Genomic DNA, 20511 nt, shown 5'->3' with positions numbered 1-20511 from the left:
TCCTACATTCGGCCATCCTGCTAGGAATCCGACTCGGATTCTGATTGGTTCTCTACCCATGCCTTCATATATTCAGCGCACGTTGATGTGCTCAGGGGGCCTTCATGATATCCTGACTTTTTCACATCATATCTATCATTGGGCTTAACATCTACTACCACATATGGTCCAAGATATTTCTTCCTCAGTTTGAGTCCACCACCAAACTGCGTTCTCTTAATTGCCACTAGGTCCCCTTTTCTATACATTCTCGGCTTCTTCCTTCGTAAGTCATACCTGCGCTTATTGTCCTCCTGGACCTTGATTAACTGACGTCTACTCTCGTTTCTTAACATGTGTCTACCTTCATCATATTGTTTGATCATTTCCTGCTCTATTATTTCTTTCATCCTTAGATCCTCTTTATTCTTCATCTTTGTCCCAAAAAGTACTTCGAATGGCGTAGCATCAATGCTTCTTTGATAAGTGCAATTAAAAAATTGTTGCAACTTATAAATATGCTTATACCACTTCGTCGGTTCCTCTATACTCAACTTGGTTAATACTGGGATTAACGTTCTATTGACACGTTCTACTTGCCCATTGCCTCTTGGTACACCTGTCGTAATCTTAATGTGCTTAATTTCTTCACTTTGGCAATACTCTTCGAACTCGTTCGCTGTAAATGCGGTACCTCTATCGGATATTATTCGGAGGGGATTTCCGAAATCCTTCTGTTGCCTCTTCATACATTCTATGACTTCTTTTGCCGCCGTTGATTTTGTAGGATAAAACCATGCAAATTTAGAAAAATCGTCGATGATCACCAAAATGTGATTATAGTTCTTGTTGGTTGTAGCTAACGGTCCTAAATGATCAACATGAAATGTTTGTAAAGGTCCATCGATTTTTAGTATCGGATGTAACCAACCCTCTTTTTTGCCTTCTTTTCTACTTCCAAGTATACACTTAATACAATTTCTTACACAATGCTCGACTTTTTCTCTAAGGTTAGGAATATAACATTCTCTTTGAATTAACTCCTGTGTTTTTGTTACAGCAAAATGTCCTACGTCGTGTAACATTTAATTACTTCTGTTTGCATTCGTTTCGGAATAACTAACAATTCCTTACCTTCGTCATATTTAAATAGAATATTGTTTCTAATCAGAAAGTCCTCGTAAGCTTCCGTAGCAAGTATTTTCTTTATTGCTTGAATGTGGTTATCAGCTTCTTGAGCATGCATTATTCTTTCTATAAAACCTGGTTCTTGTACTATTGATGTCTCATTTATTATCATGACTATAGGATATCGACTGAGAGCGTCTACATGAGCCATCCTTGTTCCCTTTCTGTGTTCCAGTTCGTATTGATAATCTTCCAGTAACAGAGCCCACCTCGCAACTCTGGTAGTTAAATCTTTTTTATTCATGGTCTTAGTAAATGCGGAACAATCCGTTACTATTTTAAATTTGATTCCGAGTAGATAGATACGAAATTTTTTCACTGCTTCTATTATAGCTAAAACTTCTAATTCGTAACTTGTATACTTTTCCTCGGCTGGACTTGTTTTCTTGCTCATATAATAAACTGGGTGAAACTTATTATCTTCTCTCGATCTCTGTAGAAGACAAGCTCCATATCCATGACTGCTAGCGTCTGTGTGTAACTCGGTTTCCCTATCTGGGTGATAAATTTCTAACACCGGCTGACTAGTTAACAGCTCTTTAAGTTTTGAAAATGCACTCCTTTCTTTTGATCCAAACTCAAATGTTTGATTTTTTCTGAGTAGATCACTTAATGCTTTAGCTATCGTAGCATATGACGGTACAAATTTACGAAAGTATCCAGTCAGGCCTAAAAATGACTGAATCTGCTTAAAGTTCGTTGGTTCCTTGAATTTCTTTATGGCCATTGATTTTTCATCCGATGGCTGAATTCTGCCATCCTCAATAATATATCCTAAAAACGTTACTCTTTTCTGTAAAAATTGGCACTTTTTCTTCTTTATCTCTAAGCCGTAGTCCCTAGCTACTTCGAGTACTTGCTTTAAACGTACAACTCCTTCTTCTTCGGATTTACTTAAAACTATTATGTCATCAATATAGTAAATTGCTATGTTCTTGGATGTCAGCTCTCTAAATATGTGGCTAATAAATCTTTGAAACACTGTAGGACTATTACACAATCCGAACGGACACCTTAAAAATTCGTATTGTCCGTCTGGGGTGACGAATCCCGTGTATTTAATGCTATCTTCCTCTATTGGTACATGGAAGAATCCATTCTTGAGGTCTATTGTGCTAAAATATTCTGCACCTTGTAACCGATCCAATACATCTTCTATTAAAGGTAATGGAAACCTATCTTTTATTATATTCCGGTTAAGTTTTCGGTAATCACCGCAAACTCTGATCTGTCCGTCTTTCTTTTTGACTAGTACAATTGGACTTGCAAAATCGGATGTACTAGGTCGAATTATTTTTTTCTCTATCCATTCCTCACTTTGCTTACCTACTTCTTGCTTTTCTGGTATTGATAGCCTTCTTGGGTTTTGGTGTATCGGTTCTTCGCTACTTAGAATTATTTTCATTTTTATATCTGTAGTCTTAGTCTGTCGCGATTCATAATTTTCCACTAATTCTTTTATCTCCATCTTAATATTTGGGTCTTTAATATGTTCCAGTTGTAGATTATCATCGTGTGTCGCCTCGTCAACTGCAATCCTCATTATCATATTATCTACTTCTTTTTTGCATACAATAATTCCATCATCGGTTATGGTAACCTCTGCTTGTTTTAGTATATTGTTTCCAAGAATAACTTCAACGTCTAATGCTCCTTTTGGGATTACATGAAATAAAATATGGAAATCTTCGCCTTGAATTTCCACTATTATATTAAAAGAACCTAAAGTTTTAACCTTAATACCTCCTAATCCATTTAACTCTACTATATTCTTCATAAGAATGACGTCATCAAAGTGCTTTTCAAAAATATCTTGTCTCATTGCACTTATGTCACTTCCTGTATCAAACAATGCACGTAACGATATTTTTCCAAATTTTAAGGTCACTGAGTTTTTATATACTACGTCAATGACATTTACCTGACCAGAAGTCGAAGGTCTATCTTCTTTAACATTGCATCGAGAAGAAACGTGTCCAAATTGGTTGCATTTGAAGCATTTCGTTCCCTTGGCTTTATCAGGACAATCTCTCGATCTGTGCCCTCGATTTCCACAATTATAACATTGTTCTTCTTTCTTAATTCTGTTTTCCGACATTCTTCTGTCATCTCCTCTAGCTTCGTTGTTTCTATAATCTCGTCGTATTTCATTGTTTCTGCCATCTCGTCGTACTTCATTGTTTGTCCACTTCTTTCTATGCGTTTCAGTTGTAGAGGATTTGTGTGCCGTCTGTTTTCTAATGAGTTCATACAATTTAATTTTTTCCTCGAAGTCTCTGAAGTTGTTTGCGCCATAAAGTACAACTTTGTTAACAGGGTCGTCTTGAATGCCTTCTATTGTATATTGTATTATGACCTCGTCTTCTATGTTACCTCTGCTACCAATTTCCCTCATCGTCAGTACATACTCCTGTACACTTTCATCATGTTTCTTCTTTCTACGCATCAGCATTTTATGTATTTCAGCACTACTTATTTTATTTTCGAATTCCGAAATAAGCTTTTTCTTCAATAGTTTCCAGCTATTAATTCCTTTTTCTGACTGAATATACAGTTTCGCAATTCCTTTTAGGGATCGTTTGGCAAAAATTAGGATTTGCAAATCATTCCATCCCATTAATTCAGATATTTCTTTGAAGTCAGTAATCCATTTTCTCACCGGATAATCGTCTTTTCCGTCGAAGGGTCTTATGCTGTCTTCTACGTCTTTAAAAGTCAAAGCAAAAGAATCATTTACTTTACCGGCCGTCATTCTACCTGATTTTGTTTTTTTCTTCGTCTTTAAAGCCATCGTCCGCCTACTTTCAGTTTCGTCCTCGTATTCATTATCGTCTTCATCGTCGAAATCGTCTTTATCGTCATAAACGTCTTTATCTTCGTCATAAGCTTCTTTATCGTCGTCCGCGTCGTTGTCGTCATCGTCATCTTCGTCATTCTTGTCATCTACATTTAATTCATTCAAAAACGAACAAATACGTTCAATTACGTCGTCATTTGCACCCGAATAATCCAGATCCAATACGTTACAGACTGCAACTAAGTCTGGCATATCTAATTTCTGTTTTACGTCGTTTATCTTATCAGCATATTCGCTGGCATTTTTATCCCACGCAAAGCCTGAAAAATTTCGCAAGTTCCTTCTTGTTTGTCGCGGCACCCCTTCATCACCATATGCTATAATGTGCAACGCCTTAACAGCTTTATATGCCGAATTTTTAATATTATAACTAATTTTTTTGAAAATCGGTAAGAGTCGTTTGTTTAGACTGCATTTTAAAAATTGATATGAAAGTTATTTAAAAAAATAAAAAATTTAAAAATTTATAAAAAAATTAAAAATTTAAAAACTTATAGATTATTTTTCTGAGTGTAATCTAAATTAGTATTACTGTGAACGAGGTTGTGGTCGCTTTTAATTCGCAAATCTTATCTCTTTATATTACAACAATATAATAAGTACAATAATATCTCAGAATAAAGCAAAATATCCTACTAAAAGATTTTGATTTTTAACATTCAATTTAAAATATTGTAGTCAATTATCAACTATCATTATCAAAATCAAAAGTCCTCACATAAACAGAGTAAAGTTAAATCAACAAATAATTACAAATACTTTTGTTTGTTTAAAAGTTCTTTTCTTAATGTTCACAGCTCATGATAAAAAAAATAATCTTCGCACGATCTATTAAAGGAACAAAGTCACCTGATCATTTGTCATCATCCAGTGGGTCCAAACATCCATAAACCATAAATTAATCTTATCGTCGTCGTCTGCAACGTAGTCAATAGTCTCGCCACTTCAGCCTCTTATTTACACTTGGCATATTATGTTACAACAGTCACTTCGTCGTTGATTCGATTTTCACAAACTGCGTCTTTTATAATCTTGCTTCCATAATTAGCGGCACAAATAAACGTTACTGTCTCTTTCGAAATAATCCCGGACGAGCCCCCAAAATGTAGTTCTAATTAAAGTTCTTTTATTATTTGAAGAGGGTTAACGTTATATTAAAAGTCTGCGATCTATGCGAGAAGTCTTTATTATATAGGATACACTGTAACGATGTTATTTACATTTACAATACACAAGATTACGGATAATTGTCTGCGACCTGCGAATTAAAATATCGAACACCCCCGTCGTTAATTGGTTTCGTCTTTCGTCTTTTTCGGCGTGCACGATAATTTAAGTATACTCAGTTCGAGCGACAAAAATCGAATGCCCGGCTTATAGTAGAGTTTAAACAGGATCCTATTGTGCTATCCCGTGGGAACTTTGTTGCTAAAATGTAAAACCCATTTTTTTTGGTTTCTAATATCTTTGTAAGACAAAATCACTTGGTCGTCCAAAAATCGTAGTGGGAGGGGAGCGGTGGGGAGCCTTACAAAAAAAAAATGCAATTTTTTTTTTCATCATTTTTCGGATGTACAATATCCGAAAATTCATTCGTCAAATTTGCATACCCAACATGACATTAGAAATATATTTTTTTTATTTTTAAAAATACGTCATACCATTATTGTATACGGAGCGCCTTCATACAAAATCACTTGCCCTGAAAACCCATATTTTAAAAATCGTTTACCTCGCTCTACCGCGAAAAATATTGGGTTTAGCAAAAAATTGCTTCCTATAAACGTTATAGGCCAAAAATCAGAGAACATGCTGGTTTTTTTAGAATTTTGATTGGATAATTAGTTTAAGAAAAAATTAAATAAATCGAACGGCATGTCACGACGGACAGTGCTGAACGCAGAGATGCGAGGAAGGGCGAGATTCCTATGCAGCAGTCAACCGCAAATCGACTCTACTGATGGCGATGTTGTTATGGTCGTTTTTTCATTGTGATGCTGATTTTAAGGAGGATGAATACTCTAGCGTAAATAGTGACTTCTTTGGCCCGTTTTGTTGTCAGATTATTAACAGTTTTAAAATACTGTATTTGTTAAGTGATAGTAGTATTTATATTATCATAATAGGTATTGTTGTATACCTTTAAGGTTCTATACTTATTATTATTATTATTATTATTAAATAATTAATATGTATTATCCAGATTTAGCCATACGGCTCGCACTCCCTCAAAGGGAAAAGTTCACTCATCTCAGATACTTACGATATCAAAAGAATTGAGCTCTGGTGGGACTCCTTCCGTGTTATCGAGCCCTAGATGACTTGGTATGTAGGAGTATCCCGTATCCCCACAAATGTTCTTACAGATTATTGTTATTATTATAAAGCTTACTAAAGACGTAGTAAAGTGGTTAAATTTCAAAAGCTTGTGATATACATATCTAAAATGGCAAATTCTAATAGAATATCTACCATTTCCAAGTATGCATTCCAGTATTTGCCTGTGACAGTTTGAGCTGCAATGAATTCTGGAAACTCTGTCAAAAGTTCACGAGTTAAAGTTGAGATTTTATCGGAGAGTTGCAAAACGTCTTCTTTTCTCCTGAAGTTATCGATGATTTCCGATGTACAAAGATGAATTAAGTTAATATAATGTACAGAAGGACTGCCACACTCTAAAAGCCACTTCTTATAAAGATTTATTAATAATCTTGACAGAGCTTCGTACGTCAACTTATGGGCTCGTATAGCTTTATTGTATTTTTTGCCAGATAAAATACCATCAATTGTGGACTGAACATAGAGACCACTGTCCAACCATACATCAGCAAGTCCAGAATCTGTCATGAACCGACCAATATTATTTTGAGGAAGTTCATAACCATGTGAAATCCACCTAGACGAATGACTACGTTTTTTGTGTCTTCTGGCTGGGACCATTGGAGCTCTTTAGCTTTATAATAGATCGCTTGATCAAACAGTACGGTGTATCTGTTATTTAGCTTCTTAGCAATTTCATTACACTTTATGATAACAGTCCAAACGGTATCATATTCTGATGAGACATGGGGTAGTACAGGTAAGTAGCCATAGGTCGTTACATGTGATTTATCCTCCACAGTCCGTTTATGAAATCCTGACCACTGTGGGATAACGGTTTCATCGCTAACAGAGTCCCTCATTTTGCAAATGCACCATGCCATGTTACGATATCTTATGTTATTATTAAGATTCTGACCCTTTTCTATGATGCTCAGTTTATTTTCCTCAGATTGTACTTTTCTTTTTGATTTGTCAAAATAAATTTTGTGAAGGGAATGAAAATCATTTGGTATTACCAGCTTCTGATTATACGGCAAAAATTTAAATTGTCCAGGTATATTTTTATTAAATGGTCCTCTCTGGAAGGCAGCGATTTGGGTTCCGTGAAAAGTAGGTGTTTTGTCCAAAGTCTCTTCCAAAATGTCAATGTTGTCAGCAGCAAATTAAACGAATCGATTGGGTACCAATTGTCTCGGTATGGTCACATGATTATTCTCCAAGTAAAGTTGAATTTCTTCTTGGACGATGCTGTTACGCACTCTAAGAGTATCGATGTATGAAATTGAATGACCGCAAACGTGTATTGCTTCAATGAGTTTTTTCGACCTTGTTTCCTGGTGAACTAAAAGTCCTAGCCCAATATGCTTTGGAGTTTTTATTTTTCCATTCGAACAGGCAAAAATAATGTCTTGGAAAATGCTTACAGTTTCAATTTTCTTTTCATTATCGCTTTCATTGCGGACAATAAGATTAACAAGAGAATACAAGCTTTCAGGAATAGACTTTTTGTAGTCTCTAACATTCATTTTTTTTAAATCGAACTCAGTTGACATCTTGTTTATCTCGCTTCGGATAGTTTGGCACATTTTGACTAGAATGTGTTGCTCCGATGCCCCGAAACTAAAAGTGTCAGATTCGTCGTGGTTGTGCAGGATTGTCTTAATTGTAGTTGTAGGCTCATTTTGTCTAGGAGACCTTACTGATTTAACACCATCCCCAAAATGGTTTTTCATTTTTTTAATTATTTGTTTATCACTAATGTCGTCAATGCCACTAATTTCACGATACCTTTTGCCAATTGATTTCGTGCTGTATCCTTTACCTTTTTCAAAACCCTTCTTCATTTCCTCCAAAAGTTTTCCAAATGCTTCATTGTCAGTTTTGTTAACATTACTATTTCCAACAAATTTTTTATTTAAATTGCGTAATTCAGTCGAAACACAAGCGGCATGATATTTTATTTCCGAGGCAATTAAGTCGTTTTCTCCACTTCTCGCCAAGAACACAGGGTTACTTTGTGATATCGCTCTTATTTTTTCTTGCATATTATTAGTCATAACTTGGCATAGTTTTTGATTCGGTGAGCGCTTTTGACAAAAGATGCACTTTTGTAAATTAAAGGGCCGTTCAAGGCCCGTTTTTGAAAAATATCGTCTCTACGAAAATCAAATGGTAGTTTAGCATTTTTTGATTTGTACGAGTCAATGTTCTTTGAGCTCGTATAAGATTTATAACAGTTTTTGTGCCATTTTAAAAAATCTTGATTTTTTAGATCATCAAACTTTGAGAATATATGCCGCATGTATTTATTCTCATGACAATTTTTCATACGTTCGCTCGTGCATTCAATAAAAGTTTTTTTTGATCTTTCTTTAGAGTCAACCAGCCTTCCTCCTTACAAACAAATAAGATACACATTTTGAATAAAAACGTCTTTTTCGGCATCAGATTTATGGAAAGAAACATGCCTTAATCTGATTTTTGACTCAAGTTCGCTGTCAGAGCTGCTGCTGTTCGTTAAATCAATTTCTAGATGGATACAAAAAAAATACTAACTGTAATAATAAGTAAGTACTAAATATTGTTAACTTGCCAATAAGTTTAATTAATCACTGTTAATAATATAATTAACACATAAGAACTTTATTATATCTCACTTATAATAATCTCAGTGGATTTCGCGCTAAAAACAAAGCTTATGAAAAAGAATGCACATATGCAAAACAATACATAATGCTTGTTGCGCTAGAATATATTCAACCATATAACACAACAGCGTCTCGAGGTAAAAACGACCGTAACAACATCACCATCAGTAGAGTCGATTTGCGGTTGACTACGGCATAGGAATCTCGCCCTCCCTCGCATCTCTGCGTTCGCCACTGTCCGGCTTGACATGACATTCGATTTATTAATTTTTTTTTAAACTAATTATCCAATCAAAATTTAAAAAAAACCCACATGTTCTCTGATGTTTGGTCTATAACGTTTATAGGAAGCCATTTTTTGCTAAACCCAATATTTTTCGAGGTAGAGCGAGGTAAACGATTTTAAAAATATGGGTTTTCAGGGCAAGTAATTTTGCATGAAGGCGCTCCGTATACAATAATGGTTTAACGTATTTTTATAAATAAAAAAAGAATATTTCTAATGTCCGGATAGGTATGCAAATTTGAGGAATGAATTTTCGGATATTGTTCATCCGAAAAACTATGAAAAAAAAAATTGCATTTTTTTTTTGTAAGGCTCCCCACCACTCCCCTCCCGCTACGATTTTTGGACGACCAAGTGATTTTGCATTACAAAAATATTAGAAACCAAAAAAAATGGGTTTTACATTTTAGCAACAAAGTGCCCACGAAAATCTATTCTAGAAGCCTTTTGCCAGTCTATTTACTCTACTATTAGGAGGAATGTGTGTTCTCGTCTACATATCTCCTGTCCCCCTTCACCTCTGAATCCCGTCTCCCTTATAAGGACTTAAGCATATTGTTTAAGTGGTTCCTTGCAGTGGCGTAACTAATGAATAAAACTATGCTAAATACTTATAGTAAGAAATATTCCTACATATATATATATATATATATATATATATATATATATATATATATATATGTATATATATATATGTATATATATATATGTATATATATATATATGTATATATATATGTATATATATATATATTTATATATATATATATATATATATATATATATATATATATATATATATATATATATATATATATATATATATATATAATAGCCGTTATTCTGGAGTCCCCTCGAATTCAGACGGCGACCTGTGCTGACCCTTCCCGAATAGGATGGAATGCCGGACAGGTATTTAGCGGATCGGAGAACCTACTAGAAAATACTTGTTAGAATAATAAAATGTTGACAGGTTAAATATGAGTCATATTTATCGTAACATTGCCCCCCTATTAAAACATGGTTCCTTCTGGAACCTTGTCGGGACTGGAACTGAAACGGTATGCTGGTATTGGCAACTGGACCCTCTTCTACAACTTCCAGTAGTATAAAAATGACAAGGGACAGTTTTCTCTCTGCACCAGTAACTATGCGGATTGCAACAGACTAACACCTGGACTTCGGTATCTTTAAAGATCTCCTCCACCTTACTTCGGATAACCCTCCAATCTAATTGGCGGCACTCTAACTTTGGCATGGCTAACTTTTGCACGTCGGACTCTAGTACGTGCTCTCTCAATTAAAGTAAGGCTTCCCATACATTTCGGTAGGTAGGTTGGTCACGGCAGTGTCTTTTTTTACCAGGTAGAAAAGATAACGTGATGCATCTTGGAGTTTCAAGACTTTCCCGGGAGCCGGCACTTAGCATTGAAGCTCTGCAACTCGACCGAACTTCCTTCAAAAGACGGATGCCAACCCGGGTGCGTCTTTGATACTGGCCGGGATGGTAAGGGCCAGTGAGTAGTCATCGGGAAGCTGTGGTAGCACCATGTCTTGCTTTACCGGTACCTCCATAGGCCCCCATGGATTCTTCAAACGTGAGGTCAGACACATCTTGGACTTGGTTTACTTCCGCTTCTTCATCTACGTCGTGGTCACCTTCGAAAGACGCCAGCCGGTTATGGTGTTCTATCATCGGCTTTCCTCTCGGAATCTTGCTTATTCGGTAGATGACATCGTTGATCTTTTCCATAGGGAGGTATGGACCTTCCCAAAACTGCTGCAATTTGGGAGAACAACCTTTTCGCTTCTTGAGATTATAGAGCCAGACTTTATCGTTCTTCTTAAAGCACCCCTTTTCGGCTTGCGTATCGTACCGTTTCTTCATTCGGTCGGTAGCGATCTAAAGGTGGGAACTGAGCAACTCCTGTACATCTTCCATTCTTCTTTGTAATTCGATTACATAATCTTCACCTGCTACATCTTCTCCAGGTCGACACCCAAACTCTAGATCACAAGGTAGTCGCATCTCGCGTCCGAATAGGACTCTGGCAGGGGTCTGGCCTGTTGAGTCGTTAACAGCAGATCTGTAGGCCATTGTGAAGAACGGAAGATATTGGTCCCAGTCTCGCTGTAGTTCTTGTTTTCTTCATGCCTAGTCTATCACAGATTCCTTGGAATAGATCGCTTTAGAAGTTCCTTCCTTGGTCACTATGGATCTCCAAAGGCACTCCAAATCGGCTGATATATTCTTGGATCAACTTATCTATAATGGTGACGGCCTTCTGGTCTGGAAGTGCGTAAATCTCGACCCACTTAGTGAAGTAATCCATTACTACCAACATGTATTTGCCTCCATTTTCACTTTCTGGAAATGGCCCAGCGATGTCCAAAGCTATTCTTTCAAATGGGCTTCTAACATTATATTGTCTCATAGGAGCTCTAATTTTTCGGTAAAACCAGTTACTCGTAGCACAAATAGTACATTTCTTACACCAGTCTTTTACGTCGTCAAAACTGTTCATCCAATAAAACCGTTCCCGAATTCGCTAAAGGGTTTTCTTTACACCGAAATGCCCTCCTGATGGACTGTCGTGTAACTGACGAAGTACTTCGGCTATTCTGCTCTTTGGGATCACCAACTATCTTCTCTTATCTGAACCGTCATCATTTCCAGTACTCGTTTGAGCAAACTATCTTCCATGATAAATGAGTCTCACCGTACAACTGGATCTCTCTCTTGTTCTTCCCTTATCTTAGTAGGCGTCCAGTCGTCGTTGACCATCGTTGTTCTTAGCACTGCTGCTTCCTTGGATTCCGTTTTGTTGCAGTGGGAACACTCTGCTGGGCTTAGCCTTCTGGTAAGAGAATCAGCGTTTCTGTGGCTAACTCCGACTCCGGACGTCAAATCCAAAGTAGAAAATAATTTACTTCCAGCCAATGTGTCGTCGATCCGAGCCAGAGGATAACTATATTTCTTGGTAACGTTGTTCAGCAAACGGTAATCTACACAGAACCTCATCGTTTCGTCTTTTTTCTTAACCAGGACCACCGGAGAGACCAATGGGCTCGTAGAAGGTTCTATCACCCCGTCTTTCTTCATTTCCTGAACAATCGTTTCACCTTCCTTTCTTTTCGCCTGTGGTATTCGTCGAGCTGTTTGACGAATTGACTTAGCATTACCAGTATCAATTTTATGCTTAACAATGGTAGTTCTTCCCGTCTTTCTTCCTTTCGGTACGAAAATATCACGATACCGCCGAAGAAATTTCCTTAATTTTTCTTTTCTCCATCTGATTTAGAGACTGTCCAGCAACTGCAACCATTTGGTCGAATTTGTCGTTGGAATTGTCGGATGTTGTCGTCTGACGGATTATGGATGTCACAGGTACACAAGTTCCTACTTTTGTCTCTTTCTTGATGGCTAATGGGTAGTCATTGACATTGATAAACCTCACAGGTATTTCTTTAGCCGAAGCCACCAATTTCTTTACAATTATGATTCCTCGGCCAACCTCGTCGTCATGATTCCAAGGCTCCATTATAACAGGTGTCCCTTCGTCCACAATTCCCTGTAACCGCGCTACTATGATCGTTTCACTTCTCGCAGGTACGACTGTATCTTCTTTAACGGCTGTTTGCACAGTGTTGTCATCATGTAGATGAAGAAATACTTCCTCGTTACCAACTTCGATTACCTTATTCTTAAAATTCAATTGGAATCCGTGCATATTCATTACGTCCAGTCCTAATATAATATCCTCTTCGATGTCAGCAACTATAACAGTATGGACGAACTTTTCTGCTACAATTCCTGATTGTACCTGGATTTCTCCATGAATGTTGGCATTTTCACCTGTAGCGGTCCGAAGTCGTAACCTCGTTGGTAACAGTTTCTTACGGCTGTTTATAACTGTCGGGCGTATAATGGTTCTGGTCGCTCCGGTATCCACCAACCACGTATCCCTTTTACCATTTATTTCTCCATCTACATATACACTATCCTCACGACATTTCAAAGAAGCTATTAGTATGAGAGGGTCCTTGGAAAAGTTCCGGGTCGAAGATGCCCTCCTAAGCCCGACCCGTTCTATTTTTCCTGATGGTGGGTTTCTTGATTTGCGTCGTACCTAGGGTGCTTATATGAACTTTGTACGTGTCCTATTTCGCCACAATTCCAGCATCTTATGGTCTTTGTTTTCTTGTATGTAATACTTTTCATCATATTAACGAGCTGGTCAAGTTTATCTTTATCTCCTTCCTCTTTTACAGTCCCAACTTTACTGTACCCGCCAGAGGCATGCGTAGCTGACTCGTATTCGAGGGCGGCGGATAAGATATTAACCAGCGTCTTGTGACGAGCTAATCGCAGTGTTTTCTGCATTTAATGATCACGAAGAACATCAATAAATGTTTGAACGGCCAATTTTTCCATCATGTTTTCGGGAGCCTCATCTTTCTTCTGTCTTTCATTTTTAAGCTGCGACTTATATACATGCTCCAAATATTCGTGGCCATATCGCATATTTAACCTCTTCTTAAGTTGTTCGAAATCACCCGACTCCTCTGCGGCTATGATCTGAAGCACATCTAAGGCATCTCCTCAAAGAGCGATAGTCAGGTTTACAGCCTTTTCTTTTTCAGACCATCCATTTGCTCTTGCAGCTGATTCGAACTGTTTCATGTAGTTGTTCCATGACGATTTTCTATCGAATAACATGAACAACTTACATTTCGTCTCGTCTTCTTGTGTCTCTACTGTAATTGGATTGTTTCCTCTCTATGCTGTCCCTGTTTCCTCCATCTTTCTTTCCATCTCTTTAATTTTTTATTCGAAGGCCAACATATCGGCAGCAACTTGATTTTTTAACGAAGACATTCTATCGTCGAGGGCAGCCATCTCAGAAGTGACTTTAGAGATGTTAGCAGACACTTTGTTTTCCAGAGAAGAAATCTCGTTAGAAACTTTGTTTTCTAAAGAAAACTTTCAAAATCGACGAGATGACAGCAGCATGTTTTTCTTCAAATATATAAGTTTCTGGGTCCAAACCCTCTTCCTCTAAAGCGTTTTTTAGTCGTTGGACTAAATCAGCCTTTTTTTCTGGTAGAAGCTAATTCTCTGTTCTCAAGATGTCTTCTTAAATTCGTAACTGTGAGCTCATAAATCGTAGGCATTTTCACAATTTATTTTATATTTCACTTTGACACCAATGAACTATTTTTATTAATCTAATTTAATAACTTTATTTATTATAAAAAAATGTTCTAACACTTAGTTTATTAAAGTCTTTATTTAATTTATCGCACTGGGAGTTCAAAAAATCATCAAAATTAAAGACGCCAACAATAAGGTAGAGAAGGACAAATATAAAATAACAAATATTGTCGAAGACTTCTACACATCCTTGTACAGCTCGCAAGGCCAGCCTAATGAAACAACAAAGGAGAACGTCAAAAGAAAAATAAAAAACGTGGGATCAGAAGTACTACCAAATATAAAGGGATTCGAAATAGAAAGAGCTTTAAAAGAACTAAAAAATAATAAAGCTCCAGGACACAACGGTATAATTGCCGAGCTCTTGAAAACAAGTAAGACATTAACAATCCCTGTACTAACAAAGCTATTTAATAGATGTCTGGAACGAGACTCTAGTAATACTCTTACACAAAAAAGGGGACAAATGTGATCTACAGAATTATAGACCTATATCGTTGCTCAGTCAAGTATACAAACTATTTATGAGAATTATTAACAACCGGTTAACCTACAAAATGGACAATTACCAACCGGTTGAATAGGCTGGCTTCCGCAAAGGATATAGTACATCAGACCATCTGCTGACAATGAGAACATTGATAGAGAAGGCAAATGAATACCAACTACCCATATTTCTTGCCTTCGTCGACTATGAAAAGGCGTTTGATAGTATCGAGATGTGGGCCATAGAACAAGCTATTAATAATTGTAGAATAGATTCGAGATATAGGCAACTAATACATAACATATATGAAAATGCAACTATGATAGTACAACTAGAGGAAAATACAAATCCCATCCTCATTAAGAGAGGAGACGTAATATCGCCAAAGCTTTTCAACCTAGCCCTAGAAGACGTCTTTAAAACTACAAATTGGTCAACCTATGGCATTAACGTTAATGGCAACAAGTTAAACCACCTCAGATTCGCTGACGACATAGTGATTATAGCGAGCACATTCGAGGAACTGCAAATTATGATAGCAGTCAGCTCCCAATACGTCGGCCTAAAAATGAATATGAAAAAAACAAAAATAATGACAAACACAGATGACCCCAGACGTATAACTATAAATGGCAGTGAGATAGAACAAATCCAGGAATATATCTACCTAGGCCAAATCCTGAGACTTGACAAAGAGAACCAAAGTGCGGAAATTACTAGAAGAGCAAGACTAGCATAAGCAGGATTTGGAAAACTTAGTTGGATACTTAAGAACCGCAAAATACCCCAATACTTGAGGAGCAAAGTGTTCAACCAATGCATCCTTCCTATCATGACATATGGATGTTAAACCTGGACCCTAACCAAGGCAAACATGAATAAACTAGCCACAACAGAAAGAACAATATTAGGTATACGACTATCAGATAAAAAGAGGAACGACTAGGTAAGATCCAAAATAAAAGTCGAGGACATAGCAACAAAAATTCCCAAACTTAAATGGAGCTTCGCGGGCCACACTGCTAGACAAAAAGACCAACGTTGGAATACTACAATACAACATTGGAGACCTTACGAAAGTAAACGACCAAGAGACCAAAATATCAAACAATCAGTACATGAACAAATATAGATTAATGTAATATTCTAACCTGAAAAGGTCTGAATATACAATAATGCTGAAATAAAAAAATGGTATATAGGGAATCAGAAACTAAAACAATAACTTAGTAGGAACAATAATAGCACCGACTAGGTCTACAGTAGAAGAGGCAAGCTCGACTGATCGATGAGAGAAAATCTACCTGCTTTTATGTAAAACAAATCCTTTGTTTTACGTAGCGAAAGTGGAATTTTCCTGCATCGAATTAATTAGAAATTTGGATTTGGCCAAACTTGGAATTCCCAAGTATTTTGACCGATATCCAAATTCTTTGATGCGTCCGGCACGGCTGTCAGCTCCCGGCTGACACGCCTCCGGAGGACAGTTTATATGGGACAGGAAATCGTTCAGTTTTTCTACTCCGTGACCCCAAATCACAAAAGTGTCTTCGATGTATTTAAACCATACTCTTGGCCTGTATGCTGAGTCCATTACCCTCTTCTCTAAATGCTTAATGAAAAGGTTGGCTACGACCGGGCTTATGAATTTAATTGAGGGACTAGTTTCCAAGGATATGGTGGAATTATACCGTATTTGCCTCACTACCACCTACTTTTCATGGGAAGACCAGATTTATGAACAGATAGATGGAGTAGCAATGGGAAGCCCACTAAGCCCGGTCGTAGCCTACCTTTTCATGGAGCATTTAGAGAAGAGGGTAATGGACTCAGCATACAGGCCAAGAGTATGGTTTAGATACGTCGATGACACTTTTGTGATTTTATATATATATATATATATATATATATATATATATATATATATATATATATATATATATATATATATATATATATATATATATATATATATAAAATAGCCGTTATTCTGGAGTTCCCTCGAATTCGGACGGCGACCTGTGCTGCCCCTTCTCGAATAGGATGGAACGCCGGACAGGTTTTTAGCGGATCGGAGAACCTACTAGAAAATACTTGTTAGAATAATAAAATGTTTACAAGTTAAATATGAGTCATATTTTTATCGTAACACTATTTAAACAAATGGCACAATTTAATTATAATATTATTAATGCTTAAAAGAAATAAAAGGATTCTATTTCAGCAATATACAATGCAAATGGTGTGAATTAGCAACTTTTTGATGCTTGCTTGGTTATATTGTATTTTTAAAGATTGGGTACCATTTGCTAGGTTACTTCCGAGTCTGGTTTTTTTATTTTATTACAAAAAGTTAAGTGTAATTCTATCTAAGATTTGTTGTTTAAAAGAAAACGATTTGTTTCTAAGCCTCATCAACAGAAGATGGTTACGAAAAACGTGAAGAATATTGTTGAAAATATTAATAACAACGATATTCCATCTTCTTCAAACCTTTCTTCGGATTCCCTAACTGATCATTTTGATGAGAGTTTCAGTTCAAATAGTTCAGATTACAATACTTTTGATTTAAACTTTGTATCAACTTCATGTTAAGTAACCAAAATAATCCAAATGGACCACGTGGACGACCATTCTGGTTTAGATCTTTTACAAAGCTCTTCTTTCAATGAAACTGAAGAAGGATGCAAACATAGTTGTAACGAGAATTCTGGAGAACCTTACCGAGATGTTTTTAATTTTTCTAATAAATTATGCAACTGTACTTTGCCCTTTAAAATACCTGGTGATTTATTAAAAATTCATAAAGAAGTTCCTGATCTTTCTCATTTGCCTTCAGCCTAGAAACTTTGCTTCACCCAGAGAACTTAAATTTAAGGGCGTTTTCCCTGGAAAATATTTCCACTCTACTCCATATGATTCAAATTTCAAACGTGTATTTATCTTCATGCAAAAAAACGATGTTATAGAAATTTTTGTAAATTTTGAGGAAATCCCACTGAAAAAGAGTTCTAGTAGTCAGTGTTATCCTATTTTGTGTAATTTGTTTGTATATCCAAAAATTATAGGTTTAATAGGCATTTACCATATTTATGAGAAACCAAAAGATGCAAATTATGAATGTTTGATTGATTTTGTAACAGAGGCTGTTTTTTATTAGATAGTTTAAGCTAAAATAATTAAGCATGGATGATCAAGTCTGTGGGATAGTTAGATTACTGGTACATATTGATTTATATTTTAGGATAATGAGCTTTCCAAAATTGGTGAGGATACCATAAACGAACTTGTTAGGAGAAGCTTTAAGAAGTTGATCCGCAATAAAATTCAAGTAAAATATAGCTGGCTAGAGAAAAAGCAATATAAAGCTTTTGAAGACACAGATATAGCTATGATTTTAAAAGGTTTGTAACTTGTAAACATAAATCAATGTACATTTACATGTCCTGAATTTACACTATCACCTAAGTGGCCACATACAGCTGATGAAGCATATCATTAACTGTGTCTTATATGTAACTTAGATGGCAAAATTTACCAACTCTACAAATGTTCAGGTCTGGCTATGAGATTGCTTTAAGAACTACAGCTAGAGATATGAGATGAAGGTTTGTTGTTGGCCGTATATTTTATTTATACACTGTTATTTTTGTTTTTTAGGTGTAATTACTGCTCATTTGATCATTAGAAATAAATACCAATGGCTGGGTTGGTATTCTTCTAGTTCAGGCGAGATTCATTAAAACTACATCACTTGAAATTTTGTGATTAATTTTACGCTTTTGAATGATGATTCATTCACAATAAGCAAAGCTTAATGACTAAATCTGAAATTAGTTTGTTCAATTTATGAATGTACATTAATTTTGTTTTCAGATGCTGCTTGGAAAAACTCCAAAAACCAGTGCTGTCATGGGGAAGGAAATTGAAACTTAATAATGAAATATCTGAAGAGATCTAAAGGAGAGGCTGCAGAAATAAAAATATAACTAAAATTTAATTTGTATGTTGCATTAGCAAATATGATTAATTTTGTAATGGTTAAATTGTGTGGTTGGTGGACAGAAAGAGACAGTCAAGTTTTGAGACATTTTTATTTATTAAAAATAGATACCTAAAAATTTATCTATAGGTGAAATAAAACAGACAAACTTCTATGTTAAGTATTGATCTTTTTCATACTTGTACTCAAAAATTTACTTGTCTGCTTTTAATTGCTGACCACACAATTGTAAGGGAAATCAGAATGGGAAGGGATAAGGGAAGTTAAATGATTCTATTTTTAGTGAGTCACAATCATTTTTAACAATTTTGCCAATTTCTTTAGCAGTATGCACAATCCTTCTTTCTCTTGTCAAGACAAGTGTAGTCAAAGAACCTATATCAGTCACAGCCATATTCACTCTTTAACTATTAAAATTTGTGACATTCTAGCATGCCTACAGTTTCTTTATGCCAATAAAGGTCTTGGTCCAGACGTAATATCCTAACTTGTTTTTAAGGAATTGCGCATTCTTTTTATGTAGGCCTCTATGGCTTATTTTTAATAAATCTATGACTGAGGGTGACTTTCCATCACAGTTTATTTATTGATTTCATCCCTAAATCATTGATTTTTAATTATCGTTTCATTATAATTCTTTCTATATATATATATATATATATATATATATATATATATATATATATATATATATATATATATATATATATATATATATATATATATATATATATATATATATTGTGACGATTAGGGTTTATAGAAAATAATTAATAAGTTATATACTACATAATATTAGATATAAAAAAGTATTTGATTATTTTAAATAAGTTATATACTAGAGAATTTTATAAAAATATATTTATGTGAGGGCATTTTAAGAAATTAGCATATAATAATTATAAAAAGTTGTATTTTAATATTGTAAATATATATAAGTGAGCCATGTGCTTAGGCAACCAAAAATACTCTCGGAGATTGACAACTATACATACTCCAAGTGTCAAATTAAGAATCATAATACGAATATAAGTGGGGTTATTATAATAATATATTGTTTGAAATGTGTATTTTATTAAATTAGAGTGTTAGTTACTAATTTAATTATATATTCTGATCTGAAAAGCCTAAATGTAAACAAAATTATTAATAGAAAAGAATGGAATTCTCTGGATCTCCGGAGATGGCCATGTTTGCGAAATGGTTTGTTCCAGAAAATTCAGACAAGTATTTGATAGAACAAATTGGAACATGATATCTTACGAGATGGTTCTAGAAATCCAAAAAACATATAAATACCCGTGATTTGGATTCAAGATGGCAGTTTTTAGAAGTTTTAAGTTTTTATTCAGAAGTCAGGCAGTTTTTGAAAGTTTTTAGTCAGAAAAGTTTTAGATAGTGCAGTCAGAAGAGTTTTTGGAAGTTTTAGAAGTTTTTAGTCAGAAGTCAGGCCAGTTTATTATGAAAGTTATTAGACACATTTAGTGAAGTAAATTGTTCAGAATTTTCAAGAAGTCAGTCAGATAA

The sequence above is a fragment of the Diabrotica undecimpunctata genome, chromosome 1 (assembly GCF_040954645.1).
Source record: "Diabrotica undecimpunctata isolate CICGRU chromosome 1, icDiaUnde3, whole genome shotgun sequence".
Lineage (NCBI taxonomy): Eukaryota > Metazoa > Arthropoda > Insecta > Coleoptera > Chrysomelidae > Diabrotica > Diabrotica undecimpunctata.
The sequence above is the reverse complement of the archived record's forward strand: the minus strand, read 5'-3'. Positions refer to the sequence as shown.